Source organism: Ictidomys tridecemlineatus, chromosome 7 (genome assembly GCF_052094955.1).
Source record: "Ictidomys tridecemlineatus isolate mIctTri1 chromosome 7, mIctTri1.hap1, whole genome shotgun sequence".
In the NCBI taxonomy this organism is placed as follows: domain Eukaryota; kingdom Metazoa; phylum Chordata; class Mammalia; order Rodentia; family Sciuridae; genus Ictidomys; species Ictidomys tridecemlineatus.
This window is the reverse complement of record NC_135483.1, coordinates 130425581-130451380: the sequence shown is the minus strand read 5'-3', so window position 1 is coordinate 130451380 and position 25800 is coordinate 130425581. Positions and strand designations below refer to the sequence as shown.

At 35.9% G+C, this 25800-nt stretch overlaps 1 long non-coding RNA gene across 1 annotated transcript; it reads right to left on the bottom strand.

The window, feature by feature from the left end:
• Positions 1-3474: 3474 nt before the first annotated feature.
• On the bottom strand, positions 3475-25416 carry LOC144365548 (uncharacterized). Its single transcript, XR_013424095.1, has 4 exons — positions 24778-25416; positions 4711-4790; positions 3933-3996; positions 3475-3679 (listed from the first exon to the last, which is right to left on the bottom strand). It is a non-coding gene; the product is annotated as an uncharacterized LOC144365548 (long non-coding RNA).
• Between the last annotated feature and the right edge of the window lie 384 nt (positions 25417-25800).

The window sequence follows — 25800 nt, the reverse complement described above, 5'->3', positions numbered from 1 at the left end:
AGATATAAGAAAGAAAGTATGGCTCAAACTTCAAACCCCAGCAGAAGGGAATTTGAGACATGTCCATTTGATCTTCTGTCTCAACCTGACAAGATATTCCTCTTCAGGGCCAAATGCATTCACACTGGCTTCTCCAGCAACTGATACCTTATGCATGAGAATATGCTAATGAATCTGACCAGCACAAATATAATAAATTGGCTTTTCATGAAATGATTTGTTAAACAACCAGATGACTTTGGGATGCTGAAAATTTCCCCAAAACTTTGGGGAAATCACCAAAGGGTTTTACTCCCACTCTCCTGAAGCCCATGCAGAACCTTTCTAAAGCTAGCTACCAATGCATAAAAATCAGTTTTACTCAATAAAATGTGTTCTATTGAGAAATGTCATAAAAGGGTCAAAGACCCCATTCCACACAGTATCTCAACTTGTGCATATTCAGAACACACATGCTCTGCAGATATTTTGCTAAAATTATTTGCTGCAAAACATGAACCAAGCAGGAAGCCTATGCACAATGATTTGATTTCCAAGTCTTATTTGTGGCTGATTTGAGGTTAGAGAGCATTTCTGTGCTGGGTGGAGTGGTAAAATGAATGTTTATTGTTTAGGATTTAAAAGGCCCATTATCATGCAGACTCAGTAAGGTTCTGCCACACAAAACTGAGTACCAGGCCAGCAGGCAACTGATTCAAGTGACAAGAGGTGAGCTGCGACAGCCCTTCCATGTTAATAAAACATGTCCCGGCACTCAGAAGAAATCCTAGCGCAGTATGAGAGCAGATAGAATTTATTAATCAGAACTACTGTTAACTCTAATTATAGACTTTCCCCAAGTTACAAAGTAAATGGAGGCCTTGGCGATAAAGCAATGTTTTGTATATTGAATCCTGTATTTCCATTGAATCCTCTTATTTTAATTGAAAGGGAATTTTTATAGGAAAAAGAGTCTAAGCCCATTAACAGATACAGAGAGATAGCTCTCTGTACAATTTCCTGCTTTTTAACCTTGTAATCTTATTTATGCCTGAAGTGCTCATCTGGGAGTCAGAAACAGTGGTGCTGGATCTGGTTTTGCTGATCATTAGACGTGAGACCTTAAGTCAGATTCCTCATCTGCGTAAGTACAGGTAACTGACCAGATCAGTTCATTGCAACAGATAGGGATCCATAGATCCAAGAAAAATGCAAACCCTCTCCCCAGAAAAATACACATATGTGCACACACACGCAGAGAACACGTGGCACACAAATTCTGAATGTATAAATGTATCACAGAAGCCTATTCAAGAATTCCAGATTTGAAATCCTGAACAAGATCATGAGCTTTAAAAGCTTCTATGATTTGGGCTTCTTGACCAGCTTCTGTACTGAGATGGTGGATTATGAACAAGAGACTTGGGGGCATTCTCAGGTGTATTTTTGACAGGACAAGAGGCTGTTTACCCCTTTCTTAATGTCAGCTACCTCTATGCAGCATGGGTAGGAAGAGGTTTTGCTTTAAGTAACAGATATTCTGGCACATCAAATGCCACACCAGTCACCTGTATGAGTAGGACAGAACCTCAAAGAATGTAAGTGGAGGGAGATTACGTTTAATAAAGGCCTGTGGTGAGATGTCACCATGGTGTGATGTCACAGAGGCTCTAATGTCATAGCAGAGCATCCCACCCTTTGGCTTTCCATCTCCATGGCATCTGTGCCACTCCATGCTGAATTGTCCCAGTATTGTCATCACCAGCCAAGTGACAGAGTAACAGTATTGCAGTAGAGTTCTTGCTACCACTATTTTGAGACAAAAACAAACCCTGTTGAGGTGGGATAGAAGGAATAAGAAATAAGTAGAAAGGAGACATAAAGAAAGGACAAGTAAATAAATTTTAATTGAAGGTTCTAAATACTTTTCCAGACCTGTCACTAAGCCAGTTTCTTTCCCAGGCCTGTTACTCCCAAATTCCTGGGAAATCTGTAAATCTCCCTGAGTAATGTTAATTAACCCCCCAATAAATAGATTCAGTAAAAAGAGATAAAGGTATTTTGGGAAACCTATAATTTAGGGGACTTTCCAGCTCTATCTACCAATCAGATAATGAAGACCACATCAGCTGAAGGATCCAGAGTCTGACCATAAACTGTTTTGAGATCAGCAGACTGATATCATTTCTTGCCATACCCAATCCTCACCAAGTTCCTTTAAAAAAAGAGTTGGAAATCCCAAAATGTGTCTTTCAATCTAAAGATGACCTGAACCCCACCCCCCTTGAATGTGTATTCCATGCTGTACTTCAAAAGACCTCGCTCTGGTGAGACTACTGTCCTAAATAAACCTCTGACTATGCCTTTGATTGGCACATGCTGAAATTCTTTTCCATCATATAAGCCAAGGACCCTGTTAATCCCAGGTAGGACTCCCTCTTCTCTCTAGGCACTCCTCAGACACTTTTTCAGAGACACGTGTTCTCTATATGCCAAAAAAATTACTCTCTTTCCGCTTTTAAAATGATCAAGTAATATATTTAAAGCCCTCATGCTTATCCTTGAGACACCTCATCCATGATACTGTGCTCAATTTACCCTAATATAAGTGAGGATCTGAGAAAGAAGAGGAAGATCATAATGAATACGAGGAAAAGAGTAAAGTCAGGGATAGAACTGGTATTTATTTGTAGGTAAGAATTTCTACTTCAAGGTCACTAAATCCGTAATCTTTCCCCCTACTACCTTTACCAAAACTCCAATCCCAAGGAGTGTTTTATCACCTCTGTAAAGTTCAAATAAGTGTAAAGAGACATTTGCCACCACTACCATCCCTCCCAAAAGTGTTGAGCAAATCAACCCAGAGTTTACTATAATTATCTACCAAGTAAGATATGGTAAGTCAACTTGTGTCTTCCCAACATTGAGACACTGAAATTAATTCCAGTACTGATATCACTTGACCAGCCAAGTGATAAAGCAACAATATTATTGAAGCAGGAAAAGAGACTTATAATCATACAAAATGTGTCCAGAGTTTGTAAAAGCCAACTCAATAGAAAAATAGGGAAGAGACCTTAAAAATATACTTTAAAAAAGAAGATATCCAATGGCCAACGAATATAAGAAAAACTGCTCAGTTTCATTAATCATCAGGAAAATGCAAATTCAAATCTAAATAAATACCATTACCTACTTAGCAGTCAAAAAAGGAAAAAGGCTTATAATACGAATCATAGTAAAGATATGAAGCAGCCAGGACGTTCAGTTGAAGATAACCTGAGACCTAGCAGTTTCAGTCCTAGATATATATTCAAATCCACTACACATGGGCATCAAAATTATGTATAAATAATTTACAAAAGAATGTTTATAGTGGCATTAGTCATAATGGTCACAAACTAAAAACAGCTAAATGTTCATCAATAGTAGAATGGATCAAACTACTGTAATATATTCATACAATGGCAAATTGAATGACAAACTACACTTACATATAACAAAACTATTAATTTTATTATATTGGGAAGAAAAGTCAGACATAAAAGAAGGTAACTGTAGGAATCCTTTCATATGAAGTTCAAAAGCCATGCTCACAGGCAAGTCATTTACTTTCTCTAGGAATTGGCTAGCCCTGAGAGGGACAGTCTCTGAAACCTCTGCAAGGTCCCCGATGTCCAAGCATGGTTAATACAATGCTCTGAAAGAGAAAGGGGGCAAGGGAGAGAATCAGGAGCTAATTATCATCATGAAATTTAGATGATTTATCAAATAAATCATCAAATCGACATATGAATTTTTGTTGGGCTTCTTTTATATACTTTTTTACTTCCTTATTTTAATCCTTAGTCATCAGTTCAGAATTGACACTCTCACACAGTCTACCAATGAACACTAAGTCACATTTTGTGATTAAATACAATACTACAGGCACTGTAAAATAAAATGGTTACCTTGGCATCTCCCCTTATCCACAGTTTCACTTTCTGTGATTTCTGACCCACAGTCAGCCATGATCTGTAAATACAAATGGATATTGGTGAGTACAGAAATGCAGAGTGGAGAACAAGCAAAAGTTGGCAAAATATAAGGAAGAGTTAGAAATAGTTAATCAAATTCCTCCAAATAATTCTTAAGTTTTAAATTGCATGCTGTTCTGAGTAGTGTGATAAAAGGTCATGCCATCACATTCCATCACATGGGCCATGAATTTTTTCTTTGTCCAGTGTATCTATGTTGAATATGCTACCTTCACATTAGTTACTTAGTAGTCTTGTAGTCTTGTAAGTTATCAAATCAAGTATTCATGGTGTCAGTATATATCAATATGTTCAAATAGTTCTGATGCTACATCACCATGCCTATGTCATTTACCTCATTTTATCTCATCATGTATACATTGTATAATCTCATATAATTGTAAGTAAGATATTTTGAGTGATAGAGTAAGCATAATTTGCATAATTTTTGTTACAGTGTTGTTGTAATTGTCTTTTTTATTATTTATTGCTAACCTCTTAGCATTTATAAATTAAATTTTACCACAGGCATGTATGTATTAGACAAAAAATACAATATTCATAGGATTTGGTCCTATCATGTCATGCATCCACTGGGAATCATGGACGATATTTCTCAGAGATAAGGGAGAACTACTGTGCTATTATAGCGTAGAAGCCACTCAACCAGAAGTAAGTTTTAAGTTATCATCCTGCCAGGACAGCTACTTGCCTGATGGGTATGTCCTGGCATTCAAATAATAATCTCAGTCAAGTCAGCATCCCCACCACAGGATTTATATGTAATTGTACCTGCATGAAGTATAGGGATGATAGAACAATTTATTGTTATATACACTTATATACATATTATATACATAGTCTTAAATGAACAATAAAGCCCATACAACAATTTTGACACCAGTCTTAAGTTTTTCTTCACTATGAAACAATTATCTTTACTCAGCCTGGCAAAGAGAATAGTTCTGGTCCAGGTCTATGTTTAATCTTCTTCTCTGTCAATCACCAAGAACTAGCAGCTGTCAAGTGGTGGGGGTAGGACAGACCATGGTGAGTACATAAAAGCAAGGTAGAGAACAAGCAAAAGTTGGCAAAGTATGAGTAAGAGTTATAAATAATTAATCCAACAAAATAAATGACAAGAAGGAAATCACTTTTGCAAACATTTTAAAAACACTGCTACTTTATGCATAATCAAGGCAATCACAACCTGTCCTAAGCATAGAACACTTCTGAATAGATGTTGGCAGAGACTGGGGAGTTTTAAGAGGCTCCAGAGTGGTTAATGGGGGAATTAGCACAATTCAGAAAAGACATTAATTAGGTCAATCTGCAGTTTTGAAAAACTTTAGCACCTCTCCAATGCTATTAGTGAATTAATGACCTCAGTTACTGAACAATAGACAGAGATTAATACAAAAATTTGGGCTGTTAAAGCTGACTTTAAAAGGGGAAATCCAAAGAGAGATCTCACAAATTTGGAAAATTACAATAAGAATTAATGGAAATGTGTTTATGAATTATAAAAACAGACAATGAAATAATGAATCTTTTATACAGAATTCCTCAGTACAGCTCCTATAACTAAAAGGAAAAGAATGAAAAATGTTCAGTCATACGGAGCCTAACAAGAGAGATGGTAGAACTTCTCCAAAAAGAAATTTTAGCTTGTATGGAAAGTATGAATTCAATAATACTTGGGAGCAATAATTTTCTGATTTTTAAATTAAATTAATTCTGGCACCAAGCTCTCCTTGTCGGCATGGGGTGTCATACTGTAGAGCCTCTCCTTGGCATTACAAAATCCACAGGACTTATGAAATGCCTCAAAATTGGGAAAAAGTCTGTCTCAGCCCATGGCTGCTGCTGCTTCTCCTACTTGGTAATATTATGGATCCTGGTTCTCCATTCTCAGTTAAGCAATACTGGTCCAGAAAGGGCAGAGCTGTCCTTACCAGCAGTCCCCAAAATGACCTCTGAAAAACCATTATAGAAATTCTATAATTCCCACTCTATGGACTACTGGAGTAAGTGCAAGGCCTTTATTAGATAGTATAATGTTTACAGTCCATGTGTTAGAAATAACAATTGTCATGCAGAGGCCTAGGGTTATATAATTCAAACTGTTGCTTGTTTGGCAACACAAGATACCATAATGAACAAACTCTTCTGTTGAAAGTTCTATGCAATGATCATAATCAATATCCAGCCTTTATGCTCACTTTTTTAAAATAGAAAAACCAATGCATATTTCAATAACCAACTTAATATGTGTTATGTACACATTTCTTTTGCCATGCTGTAAAAATAAAAATTTATTGTCAAGAGCTCAAGCTTCTTGGGTATATCATGACTCATATGGCAGGGGAGGAGGGGAAATACAACAATTATTTTCCAAAATAATTGTCAAGGGATCCTTTATGAATGGCAAATCATGTTGGCGACTTGAATTTCTTGGGACGGATTTCCATCCTTTCAATATCTATTTTTAATATTTTTTATAGGTGCTTTCACACAGTTAACCAATCACAGAATCTGATTGGCTTTAGCTCATGGGACAACACTAACATTTCCAGTGGAGGTGAGACCACATGATCCGGAATCTGCAGAAAGGAAGGGCTACAGGCTGAAACATTTGTGATGTTCTCCAGGTTTACAGACAGATTTGCAGCATCAGAAATTAGACAAAAGATTCTAAACTTCTTTAGAGAACCATAACTAAAGAGTTTAGCACCTTTCTAGAAGAGAAGCTAAAAAAGACTTGTAGTCAGCACAAATTTTAGGGATACTTTTAGGGGCAATAGTGGAACTTCTCAAGAGTCAGGCTTTGTAATAAACATCTGTTTCTGCTATGGAGCACATTGCTCTTGAATATTAGGCAATTAGGGACTCAGTGCTATGTTGCACTTCACTATTCCTAACCCCAATACTGACATGAGGAGTCAGAAATAAGAAATAGCGCAATCCAATCAATTTCAACGTATTGGTCATATACTAAGGTTGAAATATGCCCTGCAGATTCATCGCCTATTCAAAGTGCTTCATTGACTTTGCTCACTCTAGTCACTGAAACACTGTTTCTGCAAAGGTGAAGGGAAATGTCTCCCAGACCCTCCAGAGAAACTGAGGTTATGCCTTTGGTTCAAAGTTACCACACTTTAGGGCTTGAGCTCTTGTTTTCTTGACCCCCAACAAATTACATAGGTAGGTAAATAACCCCAGAAATTAGAAGTAAAAAAATCCCTGAAGAGTTTCTCAGCTTGAGATTGCATGAAGATAGAGGACTTACTAAGAATTATTAAATCATATTCAGTTTGAGAATTTGATTCCCTTTACTTCACACATGTGTAAACAACCAATAACAACAACAACAACAACAACAAAAAGAAAGAGTGTTTCTGGAATCCACTTTAGTTCTGCCTCACTGTGGAACTGCTGATGACCTCTAACCAAAGTGGTTAAGAGTCTGGTCCAGCGTGTATCTTCTACAGGGCTTTGTGTTGTTCTCTTTCTCTGTTGTTCTCTTCCTATGTCTTCTCACATGTGACAGATGGTCTTGTCACTTCTTGATGAGATAGACATTTAGGAATAGAGAAAGGAAACTGAGTCTCTAAAGGAGAAAATATCCCTGTTGGAATGTGGAACAGGCATCTTGTGGACAACTCATGAATAGGACAAAAGAAACTAAGGGACAAAAAGAGACGATATGTATGAGTGCACTGAACTGCTCACAAATTACTTCTTAACTTTCAGTTCCTTATAAGTTTTATGGAACATAGCAAAGCACAAGCAAGACACAGAAAAAGACCAATAACTTCATGAAACAAGTGGCTAATATGTTAATGGACCATGACCCTCCAGTCCAATCATCCTGTGGACCATCTGGCCATTGGAGACATTGATGTTAACTGAAATCTACATTCCTCTAGCGGGAAAGCAGGATCATACTCTGTGTTTCCCACTCCCAAGGAAAGTCCAGCTCCTTTGGATCATATATATGTTCCACCTAAGTAGGCACCCTAATAAAAACTTGAACCCTAAGCCCTGACAGTGTCTCACTGAGAAAATAGTTTGCATTCTGCCCTGAGAGTGAGTACTTTCACATTTGGCTTCTGATAAAACTCTTCCTCTTTTTGCTAAAACATGACACATCTTTAAATTCTTTTCTGCGATATGTCAAGAGCCAGAAAGGTCTGAGTAAAGTCTCCTCTGCCTCAGGAGAGACCTCCTCAAACCTCCTGACCATGACACTGAGACTGGCAAAGGAATGCAGCAACTCTTTGTGACCCCGAGAGCTCTAAGCCAGGGTTTAGGTGCACACAAAGTGTTCTGACTGAAATAGAGGTTCATAAAAATGTAGTGAAACAAAATAGGAAAAGGGAAGAAGCTGGGTCCTCATAGGACATGAGGAGTTTCCAGGGTTGCATCTCACTGACCTGAATGATGTCCTCTTTTCTTCTCTGCTCTAAGGGCAGGCAGGGTAGTCACAAGTAATATTCTTTCTTTCTTTCATTTCACAATTCTGGAGATTGAACCCAGGACCTCATGCATGCAAGAGAAGCATCTTCCTTCTGGGCTACATCCCCAGCCCTTTTTTAACTTCTTTATTTTGAGATAAGAGTTTCGAAAGGTTGCCCAGGCTGGCTGCAAACTTGAGATCTTCCTGCCTCAACCTCCTACATAGTTTGGATTACAAGTGGGCACCATCACACCTGATTCTTTTTTTTAATACTTTAAACAGCTGATTATCATAATGATGTGAACCTATCTAAAATCTATCCATGAATTTGTCCTGTGTTGTCCTCAGTTGAAAAACTAAGGTTATTACCTCACCAAATGAGGTGACCTCTGAGTTCTGGAAATCGATACTGGGTTGAGACATTAGAGGACCCAGATGTGATGACTGAGCATCTGAAGTATTAATATGAACACATTTAATCAAGAGCCATCATTGAAAAACTCCCAGAAGAATGGTGAGGAGATCCCTAATGTGTCCTCTGGGATTGGGGCCTACCTTCAGTCATTACCATCTGAATAACTACTTCTAGGACTCCTTGTTGATTCAAGTTCTTTTCATATTGAATATGTGAAAAATTCAAGAAGAAATGGATGATAAAAAATGTGTAATTTCTATTTGTCATGTGCCTGACACTTTGCTAAGCATTTTCCAAACATTATGCCATTTAATACTTAACTACAAACCTAAAAAGGAGTAACGTTCAAAATACTCTATAATAATTACAACATTGGTACTAACCAATTAATTTAATGGACCCCAGCCATCCATAACCACTCTAGTCATTATGTCATACCAGTGTATACCCGGTTGAATATTAATCACTTTTCTATGATAAGAAAACTGGTTGAAAGAGATTGAATAAGCTGCCCAAGACATAAAGCTGAAAATGCAAGAGTCTAAAATTTGAACACAGGTCTTCCTGATTCCAAAGCTTGAGATTCTTTTCTTTTTATGGTACATGCTTTCTTCTATCAGAGTGACCAGTTCCTAGTAAGAGGCTTTTGTGACCATTAATATGCTGTATGGAAAGTTATTCATGAAGAACCCATTTGAACACACATTGCCTGTGTGACCATTGTTGCTTTTTAATCTTTTACCTTCTTGCATCTTAATGGTTTCTGTATTGTAACTTCTCTAAAAGTTACAACTTCTAGCTCTTACCTCATAACTTCTCAAATCACTATAAATTCTGCCAGCCCCATGAATTTTATATTTCGGTAACTCTAGGTGCCTCATCATTTCCCAGTTTTACTTAGATATTTCTTTGTTCATACCTTTGCTTAAGCTCCACCTACCCCAAAAGTGTTCTTCCATTTAGTTTTAGTTGAAATCCAATACCTCTTTTAATGGTCAAGTAAAATTGTTCCTTATTGTAGGCAATTAATTTAACTAATACTGTCAAAATCCCACAATGAATAGCCCAATGAGCCATGTGGTCCCCACCTTTCTGCATACTCATGCCCCTCAGCAATGGTGGACCCCACTCAGGCCAGCTTGTCCACCATCTAGTTAGAAAACAATATGTTTTCTTCTTAAAAATGTAGACGTAGTCAAATAGCGCTGAATACCAGGTCCAAAAGTTCCTATCAGTTTAGGCCTGGCCACCACAGGGCCAAGAGAGGACGTAAAGGAAGCCAGTGTAAACAAAGATGGAACAAAGAAAAGCAGAGTTGAGAGGGATCAGAGATGGCTTTTGCCATAGGCCCCATTTCCCTGAGTCCTGGGGTATATTTTTATTTCATATGATCATATCATCTCAACAATTCACTTTTACCTATAGTAGTTTGAATGGGACCTCTTTCAGAAGACAGAGAGCCCTGTCTGGAGATCAAGTTTCTCTGTTCACAGTTTAAGATTTAATATTTTCCTGTTTGATAGTCCACTAACTTTTTTATTTCTACTTCAATCTTGATTACTTTTATTTCACCTTCAATTGATGTTAATTATGCACATTTATGTCTCCCTGCTTTTCCTTTAGACCAAGTGCATCTGTCTTTCTCTCCCTTAGCTCCTAGACAAACCGGGTACATACTAGAGTCTTACCAAGTATTTGTTGAATTGTGTCATGATTGGTGATGTCAATAACCATGCCACTAAATGGGCCTTGTGAAACTACATTAATGGCATGCTGCGAAGGTTTTATCATTAGTACCACCCATACATTTGGGGTATCTGCCCTAAATGGTGACAAAGAGAGGGAAGCAGTGGTGTTTAGTCATTCAACCCATGTTGTGCATCCTGTCTACAGTGTAGCTTTTGCTGTTAATAGCTTCCCAAGGGGGAATGGTGTTTACCAGCCCCTTTGCCTATAGCTAAGGCTAATAGAAAGCTCTTCTCCAGAGGATGTGAACCACAATGATGGAAGCTTCTTCCAAACCAAGGTGGTTAATACATGGTTGTGAGGGACCACACAACATGGCAGGAGCCTGGGTGCCCCCAAAGTTCCAGTGCTGTAGTTTGGATCTTAAGTGTCCCCAAAAGGTCCATGTAGAAAAGGCTTGGACCCCAAAATGACACTATTGGGAGACAGTGCGGCCTTTGGGAGGTGGAACCTAGTGGAGAGGTGCTTAGGTCGGGAGTGTGACTTTGAAGGGGATCGTAGGACTCCAGCCTCTACCTCTTCCTCTCTTTTGCTCTCTGGCCATGAGGTGAGTAGTTTTGCTCTGCCACAGGCTTCTGCCATCACGTGCTGCCTCACCAGAGGCCTAAAACAACTGGGTCAACAGATGATGAACTTAAACCTCTGAAATTGTGAGCCCAAATAAACCTTTCCTTTTTAGAAGTTGATTTTCTCAGACATTTGTTATAGTAACAGAAAGCTGACTAACATGCCCATAGAAGGCTGTTGACAAGGAAATACTTTAGTGGACTACAATGGGAATTTTGTTTCGTTCAGACTCTGTTACAAAAACTGAATATTGATTGGTTAAACAAAGTGCATTTTACAAAGCACTCCATTGGATTTGAGTATTCAACTCCTTCTAATATTTTTATCTTTCTATGGTATTAATAATGATTAATTTATTGATCAGATTTCTTCATCACTATTTTAAACTTTATTGGTCCCTCTTTATATTTCTTTCTTTCTACATATTTTTTGTTACCTTTTTTTTTTTTTTTTTGATGTTTACCAGGATGTCTTAAGGGAAGGATGTGGACTCAATGTCTTCATCAGATGCCTTATATATATTGACATGTTTGTACCCCACAGATCATGAGAAATAGAGTGACCTGTGGTTCAGTGTTGTTATTTGGTTTAGATCTTAGCCATAATGAATGGCCCTTAGCTTATGAATCAAAGTTATCCATTCATGGACATCTCACTGTATAGTGTACCTCAGTAAAACCAAAAGCTATGATTTTAAACTCAGAGTTGGCTCAGTTTCTCAGATGAAGTATATATTCAAATGTTAGCTGATAACACTAGAGCATAATAATAATATTTAGCATTTATTAGTCTGTTACTAAATAACAGGCATTGTATTAAGTGCTTTCTTTGTTATCTTTAAAATATTGGAAATATCTACATGCACACATATACCAACCTCTAATTTGATAATGTATCATTAGTATTAGAGTGTCCTTTACAATCCTATTAAAAAGGTTATCACATTTTCAGCTTAGCTAGCAAAGAGTGAGATAATGATGATATAGACTAATATGTTAACTTCTAAAGAATGTTTAAATTGACAAAAATCTTCACCAAAAAAGAATTTTATATGTCACAAAAAGAGACAAGATATAGAGATATGTTCAAAGATACAAAATATCCCTCAAGTTTTAAAAACTATAAAACTTGTAGTGCTTAATATGGTAGAGTAATGCCTCCTAATAAGCCTCCTTAAAAATGGTTAGAGAATATTAATGTCTAATGAGTCACCACTAAGGCCAAGCACAAAGTTTAATACTTCTCAAAAGAAGCAGAAAGATAATACTTCAAAGAAGGTATATGTCAAGAATATCAGATTCACTCTGGGCCTGGTGGCAACCACCTGTAATCCCAGCTACCACTGAGGCTGGGGAAGAATGCTCACAAGTTCTAGGCCAGGCTCTCTCAAAATTTAAATAATAATAATAATAAAATAGAAAGGTCTGAAAATATAGCTCAGAGGTAGGGCACTCCTGAGTTCAATCCCCAGTATCTCACCATCCCCCCTAACATACAATATTAGATTCACATTTTTCATTGAATATCTAATACAGAATGAAAAAGCAAGATGGCATTGGAAAAGTTATTGACTTGGAGATTCCTAGGATGAAAATATTTCTAACAGGGCATACATCTACGTGTTTTCAAAATCTGGGGAACTAATTCACCTTATCTTGTCTATCAGAGCATTATTCATAGTAGAGAACTCATGAAGAAGAGCTTGTGAAGAAAGGAAAGGACATTTTCAGGCATGAAGATTCTAATGCTTATATAACACATGCTTTGTTGGAATTATACAATTTAATATCAGTTCCAAAAGCCTCTTGGAAATTTGAAAATTAATGATAATATATTAAGTCAAGTACCAAACTATTCTACAGAAAGTTAATTCAAAGGCCTATAATTTTGGACAAAATGCTGTGTCAATATATGAGAACAGATAACATCTGAATTCAGGACAAATGTTGATAGCAAAGTCACCCACAGTCACTGCTTCTCAACTGCTTTCCTGAACATGTGAGTCCCTTAAAATATTCATTAATGATGTGGTAGATATGTCTCCCAAGATAACTATGAACACAGTAATTCAACGTATTCTTTCATTAAAAGTAAAATGCACCAGGAATCAACAGTGTGCCAGGCAAATGTTCAAGACCCTGGGATTGCATAGTGAATGAAAGACACCAAATCTCTCCTCTTGGGCACTAGGCATGTGAAGGAAAAGATGAAAATCAATGCCAATAAATAAATAATATATATGTATATTTTGTCATATAGTGGTATGAACTATGAAGAAAAGAAGGCAAAGTAAAACAGTTAAAAATAGAGATGGAAAGGCAAATGTTGCCTTAGCTACAGTAGAGGGAAAGCCCTCTGAGATGAGGTGACATTTGAGGAAATGTGAGGTGAGTGAGTCATGTGACTGTCTGGCAGGAAGCCCTTCCAGGCAGTGGGTGCACAGGCCCTGAGGTGAGAACATGCTTGTCATGTTTCAGGAATAGCAAATGTAAACACGGCTAGAGCTGAGCATGAAATGGGGAAATTGAAGGAAATAGACTCGAGAAATACTTAAAATTGTAGTGTTTAAAAATTGGACTGTAAGTTCTATGACAAACTTCCTTTCAAAAAGAGGAGCATAATTATCTTCCCCTTAAATGTGCACAAGACTTAGTAGATTGATTCCAATCAATAGAATGTGACAAAAGAAATCCTATGTGATTTCCAATGCCAGGTCACAAAAAGGACAGCTTCTACCCTCCCTCTGTCTTGTGTTACTCAGATAGAAAATCAAATAGCACATTGTGAAGACACTCTAACAGCCTAAAAAAAAATAATGCAATGTAGGAAGGAACTGAGGCTCCCACAAGACCCAGAACTTAGAGAATATTCATGAGAATAAGTATCCTTAGGAGTTAGTTCTCTGTCCTCAGTCAAGCCCTCAGAGGACCACTATCCCAGCCCACATCTTAACTTCAGCCAAGAGGCTCCCAGCCAGAACCAGTTAATATGCATTCTATTTCCTACCTAAAGAAAGTCTGAGAGATAATACTTTTTATTTAAAGACACTGAACTTGGGGATAATTTCTTATATAGCAATAGATAACTAATACATGGATAATATCGGGTCTAGCAGGTGATGGTAATGACTAAATGGTCTTATTCTAAATAACATGTGATGGCACTGGAGTGTTTAAAGAAGGAGAGGTACACGATCTGACTTCAATAAAAACAAAAACAAAAAACATTACCCTAGTTGCTTTGTGAAGGAAATGGGAAAAGGTGATATTTGCAGGAACCCAGATTAAGAAATACATTGGCTTACATTAGAGCAGTAGAAACTGAGGAAGTAAAGAGGAGTATAAAGTGTAGAGAAATTTGAAAGTAGACAGCTGACAGGATTCCTTAATAGACTGGATATGAGGTGAGAGACCAAGGAATCAGTCAAGGTAATTACAAGTTTGGAGCATCCAGAAAAAAAAATGGAGTTGTGTTTACTGAGATAGGAAAACAGAGAGTATAGTAGGTTTTGAGCATGTTAAAAGTACAGATGCCTATTAAATACCAAGTGGAGATGTTAAGAAAGCAGGTGAATGTGGAGTTTTAAGTTAGGGAAAAATTGATTAAGGTTGTTGACTTAGAAGTCCTTAGTGTTTAGAGGAAAAAAATAGTCACAGTTCTAAGGGAGCAGATTTAACTAATGAGTAAAGAGAAGAAAAGAGAATCAGTCCAAGAACTGAGCTGTTGCAATGTTCTGAAGTCTGGAAAATGAGAAAGCATTATGAGATGAGACTAAAGAAGAGAAACTAGACAGACTAGAGGAAAGGTTGAGAGAATGGAGTCCTAGAAGCACAGGACGAAAGATTTCAAACAGGGAGAGGTTACCTGTATTGAATACTGGTTGACTAAACAAAGACTGAAATTTATTATCTGTTTATCTGATGAGAACTTTCATTAGATGAAATTACAACAGAATAAGGAGAGAATGGGAATGTTAATATGTATATGATAAAATGAGCATGGTAGCACACACCTGTAATCCCAGCAGCTCAGGAAGCTGACGCGGGAATATCTTGAGTTCAAAGCCAACCTCAGCAACTTAGAGAGGCTCTAAGAAACTCAGTGAGAGTCTATCTCTAAATAAAATACAAAAAAAAAGGGCTGGGGTGTGGCTCAGTGGTTAAGTGCCCCTAGGTTCAATGCCTAGTTCCAAAAAAAAAAAAAAAACTAAAACAATAACAAAAAGCATATAATACTATAGAGTAACTACTAAGAAAATAACTCAAAAATATATTTCAGAAAGATTAAAGGAACGAAAATGTTACACTAGAAAATATTCACTTAATACCAATGAAAGTAGTAAAGAAGAAACAAACCAAAAAAAAAAAAAACATAAGATATATAAAAAGCAAAAACTAAGATAGCAGATTTAAATCTAACTATATCAGTAATAATATACATGTGACTAGGTTAAACAGGACAGTCAAAGGGCAGAAATTGTCAGTTTGGATTAAAAAAAAAAACAAGATCCAATTGTATGCTGTCTGTAGGAGATAGAATTAAATTCAAAGATATAATACATTGCAAGTAAAAAGGTGGAAAAGATACATATGCAAACAGTAACCATTAGAAATTTAGAGTGACTATTTTTTTTATTGTTGGTTGTTCAAAACATTACATAGTTCTTGATATATCATATTTCACATTTTGATTCAAGTGGGTTATGAACTCCCATTTAAATAAATAAATAAATAAAAATAAAGAAAGACAAGGAGGCTCTACAGTACCTGGCTGTATATATGGGAGCCTGAGGTGAAAGGAAAATGTGCACCCCAAAATATTACCAAAATATCCTCTCATATTTTGAACAGCATAGAAATACTTATATAATTTCTACAATTAAAAAAGTGAGTATGCAGAAAAAAAAAGAAATTTAGAGTGACTAAGAAAAAAGTTCCTAAAACCAAAAAGTGTTGCTAGATATTAGAGAAATAATATTTATATATTTTTAAAGGATCAATTCATTAAGAAGATAAAACAACTATAACTATACATACAACAAACACAGCCCCAAGATACATGAGGTAATAAATGACAGAATTGAAGGGAGAAATAAAAAATTCAACAATTGTATCTGGACAGTTGAGGTTTTCAGATGGAGGAATAGAAGAGGTCTTTATCCTTGTGCTCCATGAACTGAAACCCAGAAAGCAGACAGGGAGCTTCTCAGCAAGGTGGGTGAGAAAAAAAAGGGGAACAGGATTTTGCTGGAATTTAAAACTGGATATTCAAAGCAGATCGGGGGTTCAGAAGGTTGCATATAATAAAATAAGGAAGAAATCCCCTGTGGCACAGCCACTGTTGTGGCCAGGCCAGAAACACTAGCCAAAGTGGTCCCCCCAAGAGAAAAGTGGAGGGATAAGGGAATCAAAGGAACCCACAATTCAGGAGGCCTGAAGCATGTCTGGGTACAGAGGGTTTAGAGATCAAGGACATAGCCCAACTAAACTGAATGGTGCCCTGCACAATATCCTTGTGCAGGAAAGCAGCCACCATCTCTCCAGGCATTGTGTGGAGAACAAAGGAAAGAACAATTTTGCAGCCACAGTGCAGAGGCCAACAGGTAAAAGAGCTAATTCCTGGCAACTCCAAATTTGGCCAGAAAACAGGCTCAGTAAACACACATTGCATGACATAGAGTGTGATTAAGTGTCCAAGAGAAAATCAAATGTGGAGAGAGGTTTACACAGAGGACTACTTGCATGAAAACCCACCCAGCTCTACCCCTCCCCCTCCAATCTGGCAGCTTTCAGGACTGGCTGGGAGAAATGTGCCTGGCTAAGAATTTATTTATTTATTTATTTTTTAATTATTGGTTGTTCAAAACATTACAAAGCTCTTGACATATTTCATACATTTGATTCAAGTGGGTTATGAACTCCCATTTTTACCCCGTATACAGATTGCAGAATCACATAAGTTACACATCCACATTTTTACATAATGCCATATTAGTAACGGTTGTATTCTGCTACCTTTCCTATCCTCTACTATCCCCCCTTCCCTCCCCTCCCATCTTCTCTCTCTCTACCCCATCTACTGTAATTCATTTCTCTCCCTTGCTGGCTAAGAATTTTAAAGCGGAGTGGTGTTGGGAGAAATTGAGTTTGGAGACTAACCCTGAGACCAGGAAACGTGGGGCCTGCAAGGGACATAGGGGACTAAGAATTGACACCTCCACCACACAAGTGGAACTCAGGGGAGACCCCTGAGGTACAATCTTCCATCTTGGACTGGCAATTACCTGGAGGTGTGCTGATTTAAAATCTCCAAACCAACTGGCATTCAGTGAAGAACCTGTAGCTACCTAAGCCTAAACCCTGCTTCCAGAAATTTTGCCATGGGATTATCTCTCTCACTACAGCAATCTGAAGAGTGGAGCATCACGGTCCCAATGACTCCACCTAAATTGCCAAGAAGAGAAGCTGAGAATCTTTTGAACTCTAACAGAAAGAATTCTTTAACTTCATATTAGGATTTTTTCTTTCTTGCTTTTTTATATTTTCCTTCTTTAATTGTGGTGTTAATGGTACATGGACATTTATACATATTTTAGGGTTTTTTCTCATTTCTAGCATTTTTTAAACCAGCTATTTTTCATGGATCAGTTTTTCAGGACTAGGATGTTTAATTAGTCTAGTTTTGTTTTGTATTCTTTCATTTTTCCTTTTTATTTTTTAAAATTTTTACTTTATATATATTTTTTCCTCTTACCTATCTGTTTCTGTTAATTTTCTTTCTCATTTTTTTTCCACTAACAGCCAATCTCTACTGTTCTGTCTTTAACGCTTCCTTTAATTTTTTACTCCTATCTTCTTTCCTCCACCCTTATAATTACCACATCATATATCACTTCTGTTCTCTCCCTGTTAACATTTGAAATCTTAAACCTTTTTGCAAACTTGCTGTTTTTATTGTAGGCAATAATTTTTGATCATATAATTTCTGTTTATTTTTATAATTAACATTGCAGATATCATAGTAGAAAATATTTGGTTTAATGTTACATATTGTTTGCATTGGTTCTTTATTTTTAAGAGAGAGAGAGAGAGAGAGAGAGAGAGAGAGAGAGAGAATATTTTAATATTTATTTTTTAGCTTTTGGCGGACACAACATCTTTGTTTGTATGTGGTGCTGAGGATTGAACCCGGGCAGCACGCATGCCAGGCAATCGCGCTACCGCTTGAGCCACATCCCCAGCCCTGCATTGGTTCTTGTTATTATTTGTCTTCACCTAAACAGTGAGGTACTGGAAACCTTTAGGGACACTATAAGTCCACAGGGTAGAAAAGTCTACTGCCTCAGATTCATACTGTTAGATGGGTAGGTACACAAACAACATGAAAAACCAAGGGAAAAAAATTACCCCAAATAAACCAACACATTCTAATAACAAAATCCCTCAATACCACAGGGTTCTATCCTTATACCACAGTGGAAGAAATGTCTTTCAGAGAAGGCATTTAGAATGTACCTAGTTTAAACTGATCTGCAAAATAAAAGACAGTATAAGGAGGGAAATCAGAGAGAAAATACAGGAAGCAAAGGATTATTTCAATAAAGAGATAGGAACTCTGAAGAAAAACCAGGTGAAAATCTTCAATGAAGGAATCAATCAATTAAATTAAAAATTTAACTGAAAGCATCACCAACAGACTATATCATTTGGAAGACAAAAGTTTCAGGGATGAAGAAAAAATATATAATCTTAAAAACAAAGTTGACCATGGAAAAAAGATGTTAAGAGACAACCAAAATTTCCAAGAAATGTGGGATAACCTGAAAAGACCAACTTTAAGATTTATTGGGATAGATGAAGGCTCAGCGATACAAACAAAAGAAATGCACAATATTTTTCAATAAAATAATTAGAAAATTTTGCAAGCCTGAAGAATAAATGGAAAAAAATACAGGAGGCTTACAGGACTCCAAATATATAAAATTACAACAGACCCACACCAAGGCACATTATTATGAAAATACCTAACATACAGAATAAGGATTGAATCTTAAAGGCTGCCAGAGGGAAAAAATGACAGATAACATTTAGAGGGAAACCAATCCAGATCTCAGCTGATCTCTCAATCCAGACCCTGAAAGCTAGGATGTCTTAGAACAACATATACCAAGCTCTGTAAGAAAATGGATACCAGCCAAGAATACTATATTCGGCAAAATTAAGCTTCATAATTTATGATGAAATAAAAAAAATCCCAAGATAAACAAATAAAAAAAGAATTCATAATTAGAAATCCTCCTCTACCAAACATACTCAATAAGAAGAATTATTCATACTTCATTAAGAAAAAATGAAAAATAAAAATGAAAACCAACAAAGGAAGGAACTACACCAAAGAAGAGTAAGTAATGGAGAAACAAATTCAAATTTAAAACCAGAAATAAAATTACAGGGAATAAAAATCATATCTCAAGGGGCTGGGGTTGTAGATCAGTGGTAGAGTGCTTGCCTCACATGTGGAAGGCACTGGGTTCAATCCTCAGCACCACATAAAAATAAAATAAGGGTATTTGGTTCATCTACAACTAAAAAATATTTTTTAAAAAATCTAAATAATAGCATTGGATGTAAATGGCCTAAATCCATCAATCTCAAGACATAGACTGGCAAATTGAATTGAAAAACAAGACGTATCAACATGCTATCTCATAGGCAAAGAAATCCATAAGTTGAAGGTAAAATGATGGGAAAAAACATATCACTCACATGGATCTTAAAAGCAAGTAAGGGGTTCTATCCTTATATAATATAAAGTGGACTTCAAGCCAAAGTTAATCAAAGGGACAAAGAAGAACATTTCATACTGCTTAAGGGAATTATACATCAATAAGACATAATAATCACAAATACTTATGCCACAAATAATGGAGCATCAATGTACATCAAACAAACCTTTCTCAATTTCAAAAAGAAAATAAACCACAGAAGTATAATGCAGGGTAACTTTAACACATCTCTCTCACCACTGGATGGATCCTCCAAACAAAAACTAAAGAATCTATAGAACTAAAACATACAATTAAAAATTAGACTTAACAGACATATATAGAATATTTCATCCTTCAATGACTGAACACCCTTTCTTTTCAGGAGCACATGGATCCTTCTCTAAAATAGACCATATCATCTTAGGCCACAAAGGAACTCTTAGCAACAACAACAACAACAACAAATATATATATATATATATAGAGAGAGAGAGAGAGAGAGATAAGACCTTGCATTCTATTAGATCATAATGACATGAAATGAAAATGAGAATCAACAATTAAATAAAAAATGAAAGATACTTCAACACCTGTTGACTAAATAATATGCTATTAAATGATGAATGGATAGTAGTGGAAATCAGGGATGAAATAAAAAAATACTTAGAGGTAAATGAGAATAGCAATACAACATATAAAAAATCTCTGGGATACTATGAAGTCAGTACTAAGAAGAAAGTTCATTGCATTAAGCTCATTCATTAAAAGAATAGAAAGTAAACAAATAAATAACCTAACATTACATCTCAAAATTCTAGCAAAAAAAGAACAAATCAACACCAAAGCAGTAGAATGTAGGAAATAATTAAAATCAGAGCTGAAATCAATGAAATTGAAACAAAAGAAACAACTTTAAAATCTATAAAACAAAAATTTGGTTCTTTAAAAAAATCAATAAAATTGATAAAACATTAGCTCATCTAACAAAGGGTGAGAGAAAACTCAAGTTACTAAAATTCATCTTAAAAAAGAAATATCAGAGCAGACACTACAAAAATAAAGACAATAATCAGAATCTATTTTGAAAATTTATACTGTAATAATTAGAAATCTTGAAGATATCAACAAATTTCTAGAGGCATATGACCTACCCAAATTGAATCAGGAGGATATACAAAGTTTAAACAGATCAATTTCAAGCAGTGAAATTGAAGAGGCCATCAAAAGCCTACCAAGAAAGAAAAGCCAGGACCAGAGAGAGTCTCAGCTGAATTCTACCAGACCTTCAAAGAAGAAGTAATATCAATCCTCCTCAATTATTTTGTGAAACAGAAAGGGAGGAAACCCTTCCAAACTCATTCTATGAAATTAGAATCACCCTGATACCAGACAAAGACACATCAAAGAAAGAAAACTTTAGACCAATATCCCTGGTGGACATAGATGCAAAAATTCTTAACAAGATACTGAAAAATTGCATGCAAAAACATCATATGTACCTAATATAAATAAATAAATACATATTTAAAAGTTAGTTTAACATGATTGAGTGGGGTTCATCCCAGGGATGCAAGGTTGGTTCAACATATGGAAATCAATAAATTTAATTCTTCATTACATCAATAGACTTAAAGAAGAAGAATCATGTAATTATCTCAATAGATACAGAAAAAGCATTTGACAAAATATAAGATTCATTTATATTCAAAACACTAGAAAAACTAGGGATAGTAGGAACATACCTCAACACTGTAAAAGCTATATATGCTAATCCAAGACTAACTTCATTCTAAATAGGGAAAAATTGAAAGCATCCCCTATTAAAACTGAGACAAAACAGAAATACCCTCTTTCACCACTTCTATTCAACATAGTCCTGGAAATTCTACCAAGAGCAATTAGAAGAAAAAATTTAAAGGGGTGCAAATAGGAAAAGAATAACTCAAACTATTACTATTTGCTGATGACATGACTCTATATTTAGAACACCCCCCTAAAAAATAATATCCACCAGCAAAATTGTAGGACTAATAAATGTACAGCAAAGTAGCAGGATACAAAATTAATACCTATAAATCAATTGTGTTCCTATATATCAGTGATGAATCTACTGAAAGAGAAATTAGGAAAACTATCCCATTCACAATAGCCTCAAAAATAAAATAAAATATTTGGGAATCAATCTAAAACAAAGAGGTTAAAGACCTCTACAATGAAAACTACAGAACACTAAAGAGAGAAATTGAATAAGACCTTAGAAGAAGGAAAGATCTCCCATGTTCTTGGATAGGCAGAATTAATATTGTCAAAATGGCCATATTACCAAAAGTATTATGCAGATTTAATGCAATTTCTATTAATCTTCTAATGATGTTCTTCACAGAAATAGAAAAAAGTCATGAAATTCATTTAGAAAAATAAGAGGTCCAGAATAGCCAAAGCTATCCTCAGAAAGAAAAGTGAAGCAGGAGGCATCACAATACCAGACCTTAACTTATACTACAGAGCTATAGTGGCAAAAATGGTGTGGTATTGAGACAAAAACAGAAATGAAGACCAATGGTACAAAATAGAAGACACAGAGACCAAACCACTTGACTACAATTATCTTAAACTAGAAAAAGGCACCATAAACATATATAGGAAAAAAGATAACCTCTTCAACAAATGGTGTAGGGAAAACTGAAAATTTATATATTGCAAAATGATATTGAACCCCTTTTTCTCACCTTGCACAAAACTCAACTCTAAGTAGATCAAACCTAGGCATTAGACAAGAGACCCCATGCCTACTTGAAGAAAAAGTAGCCCCAAATCTGTATCATTTCAGCTTGGGAATCAATTTCCTCAACAAGACACTGAAAGCACAAGAAATAAAATCAAGAACCAATAAGTGGTATTGTATCAGACTAAAAATCTTCTTCACAACAAAGGAAACAATCAAGAACATGAACAGGGAGCCTACAGAATGGGGAAAAAAATCTTTACCACATACACCTCAGATAGAGCAGGATATAAAAAAAAAAACTTAAAAAAATCACATCAAAAAAAGAAATAACCCAATCAATAAATGGGCAAAGGAACTGAAGAGATACTTCACAGAAGAGGAAATATGAATGGTTAACAAATATATGAACAAAAAAATGTTCAATATCACTAATAATTAGAGAAATGCAAATTAAAACTATACTGAGATTTCACCTTACTCCAGTCAGATGGTAATTATCAAGAATAAAAGTAACAATAAATGTTAGCTAGGTTGTGGGGGGAAATGTTCACTCAGACATTGCTGGTGGGACTAAAAATTAGTACAAATATTCTGAAAAGCAGTATGGTGATTGCTCAGAAAACCTGGAATGAAACCACCATTTGACCCAGTTATCCCATTCTTCAGCTGTGGAGAGCAGTGACTTGATCATGATCTTTGACTGCCTGGAGCTGTGGCTGCACTTTGCTCTGGGAACTATCTGTCCAAAAGTGCAGAATGAGATTTCCCAGTAGCTATGGTAATGCCCTGCCTGAGGAAGTTTTGTGCAATAACAGTCTTGTCCCTGAGTCCAGATATCAGGGATACAGAATTCTGAGCACAAAAAGATAAAAGATAACCACAGTATCTTGCAAGCAGTACAATTTCAAGTCTACCTGCTTTGCAGAAACTCTGGACAATGGGTTTCCTGGGTACAACAGGATAATTACATGATGTTCCTAGCATTGCAATAGTAGAATAGCCACAAAAATGTTTCTAGTTACATAGTTTTTGGTGGAGGTCCTAGGGATTGAACTCAGGGGCACTCAACCACTGAGCCACATCCCTAGTCCTTTTTTCTATTTTACTTAGAGACAGAGTCTCACTGAATTGCTTAGTACCTCCCTGTTGCTGAGGCTAGCTTTGAACTCAGGTCCTCCTGCCTCAGGCTCCTAAGCCGCTGGAATTATAGGCATGCACCACCATACCCAGCTAGTTCTGTAACTTTTTAGTGCACAAACAACAATGTGCACTAACTTCCTGATTGTGAGATCCTATATAATAAATGTGCTGAGCTAGCTCTGGATCACTGTTCTTCCATCAGAGATCTATGTCCCACCTGGTCCCAGCATTCTCTATATTAAGTGTTTGGTTTTCTTTCACAAAGAAACCCCTTGCTGGTTTCTAGGGTTCAGCCATTCAGGTCACAGCACGAAGCATATAACCAAATTATAGTGAGATGGCCACATCAATGTTCATAGTATCTCAATTCACAATAGCTAAGCAATGGAACCAACCTAGGTGGCCTTCAACAGATGAATGGATACAGAAAATATGGTACATATACACAAAGGAATTTTACTCAGCCTTAAAAAGAATGAAATTATGGCATCTGCCAGTAAATGGATGGAACTGGAGGCTATCATACTAAGTGAAATAAATCAATCCCCCAAAACCAAAGGCCAAATGTTCTCTAATTTGTAGATGTGGAAGTTCACCCAATTGGACAGAAGGAAATGAAAGGGATTAGGGGTGTATGGGAATGGGAAAGACATTAGAATGAAGTGGACGTAACTTTCCTATGTTTATATATGAATATACAATCAGTGTAACTCCACGTTTTGTAAAACCACAAGAATGGAAAGTTATACTCCATGTATGTATGATATGTAAAAATACACTCTACTGTCATGTATAACTAAAAAGAACAAAAAAATCATATCTGGAGACTTCAATACTCTACTTTCAATAATGGATAGAATAACCATAGAAGATTAACAAGAAAATAGAAGATTTGAACAATACTGTTAACTAACTTAACCTGATAGATACCATAGGTAGATACTATAGAATACTCACCAATAATAGTATGCACATTCTTCTCAAGTGTATGTAGAACTTTTTCCATGATGGGTTTGGGTCATAATCCTAAAAGACATACTCCCAAATATCATAATACTAAATGTTGAAATTCTAAATGATCAAAACTTCTAAAGTCTAAAAATCCTGAAAGATAAAAATCACCAAAATATAATTGTGAAAAAAAATCAAATTAATTTCTTAAAAAGACATTCATTTACATTTTAAAAGGGAATATATTTAAGAAACATTTTAAAACATTACAATACCTCACAGACCACTTTTTACAAAAGTGAAAATATGCAATGATAGCATAAAGTTACACAGGTGTGACAGTTATGAGCAGACAAATCATATTTATATAACAGTAGATCAAAAAAAACCAAAATGTATAATTGCATGCACCCAGCTGTATAACCATGATCATCTGAAATAACATGATGTATAATCTAAGTCTTTTGATGAGATTAATCAAACCCCATAGTGGGTCACCACTACAATGCAATTATGCAAAAGGCCAGGATCTTGAGAAATTTTATCTTTCACAAATGCAGATGTCCAAAAAGGACATCTTTTCATTTATTATGGAACTTTCATTGTTCTTAATGCTTGCTTACAAAGTGATCACTGTGATAAATTACTTTTGCTGAGTCAATTTTGTAAACAGTGCATAAAATGAGTGAAAACTAAAGTTTCTATGTAATTTGTATTTTTAGTATTGAAATGATGGGAAAATGAAATACATAGCATAGCAAATTGTAAAAACTAATGTTGAATCATCTGATCATCTCAATAGATACAGAAAAAGCATTTGATAAAATACAGCACGCGTTCATGTTCAAAACACTAGAAAAACTAGGGATAGTAGGAACATACCTCAACATTGTATAAAAGCTGCATATGCTAAACCCAAGGCCAGCACCATTCTAAATGGAGAAAAATTGAAGGAATTCCTGCTAAAAACTGGAAGAAGACAAGACTGTCCTCTTTCACCACTTCAGTTCAACATCATCCTTGAAACTC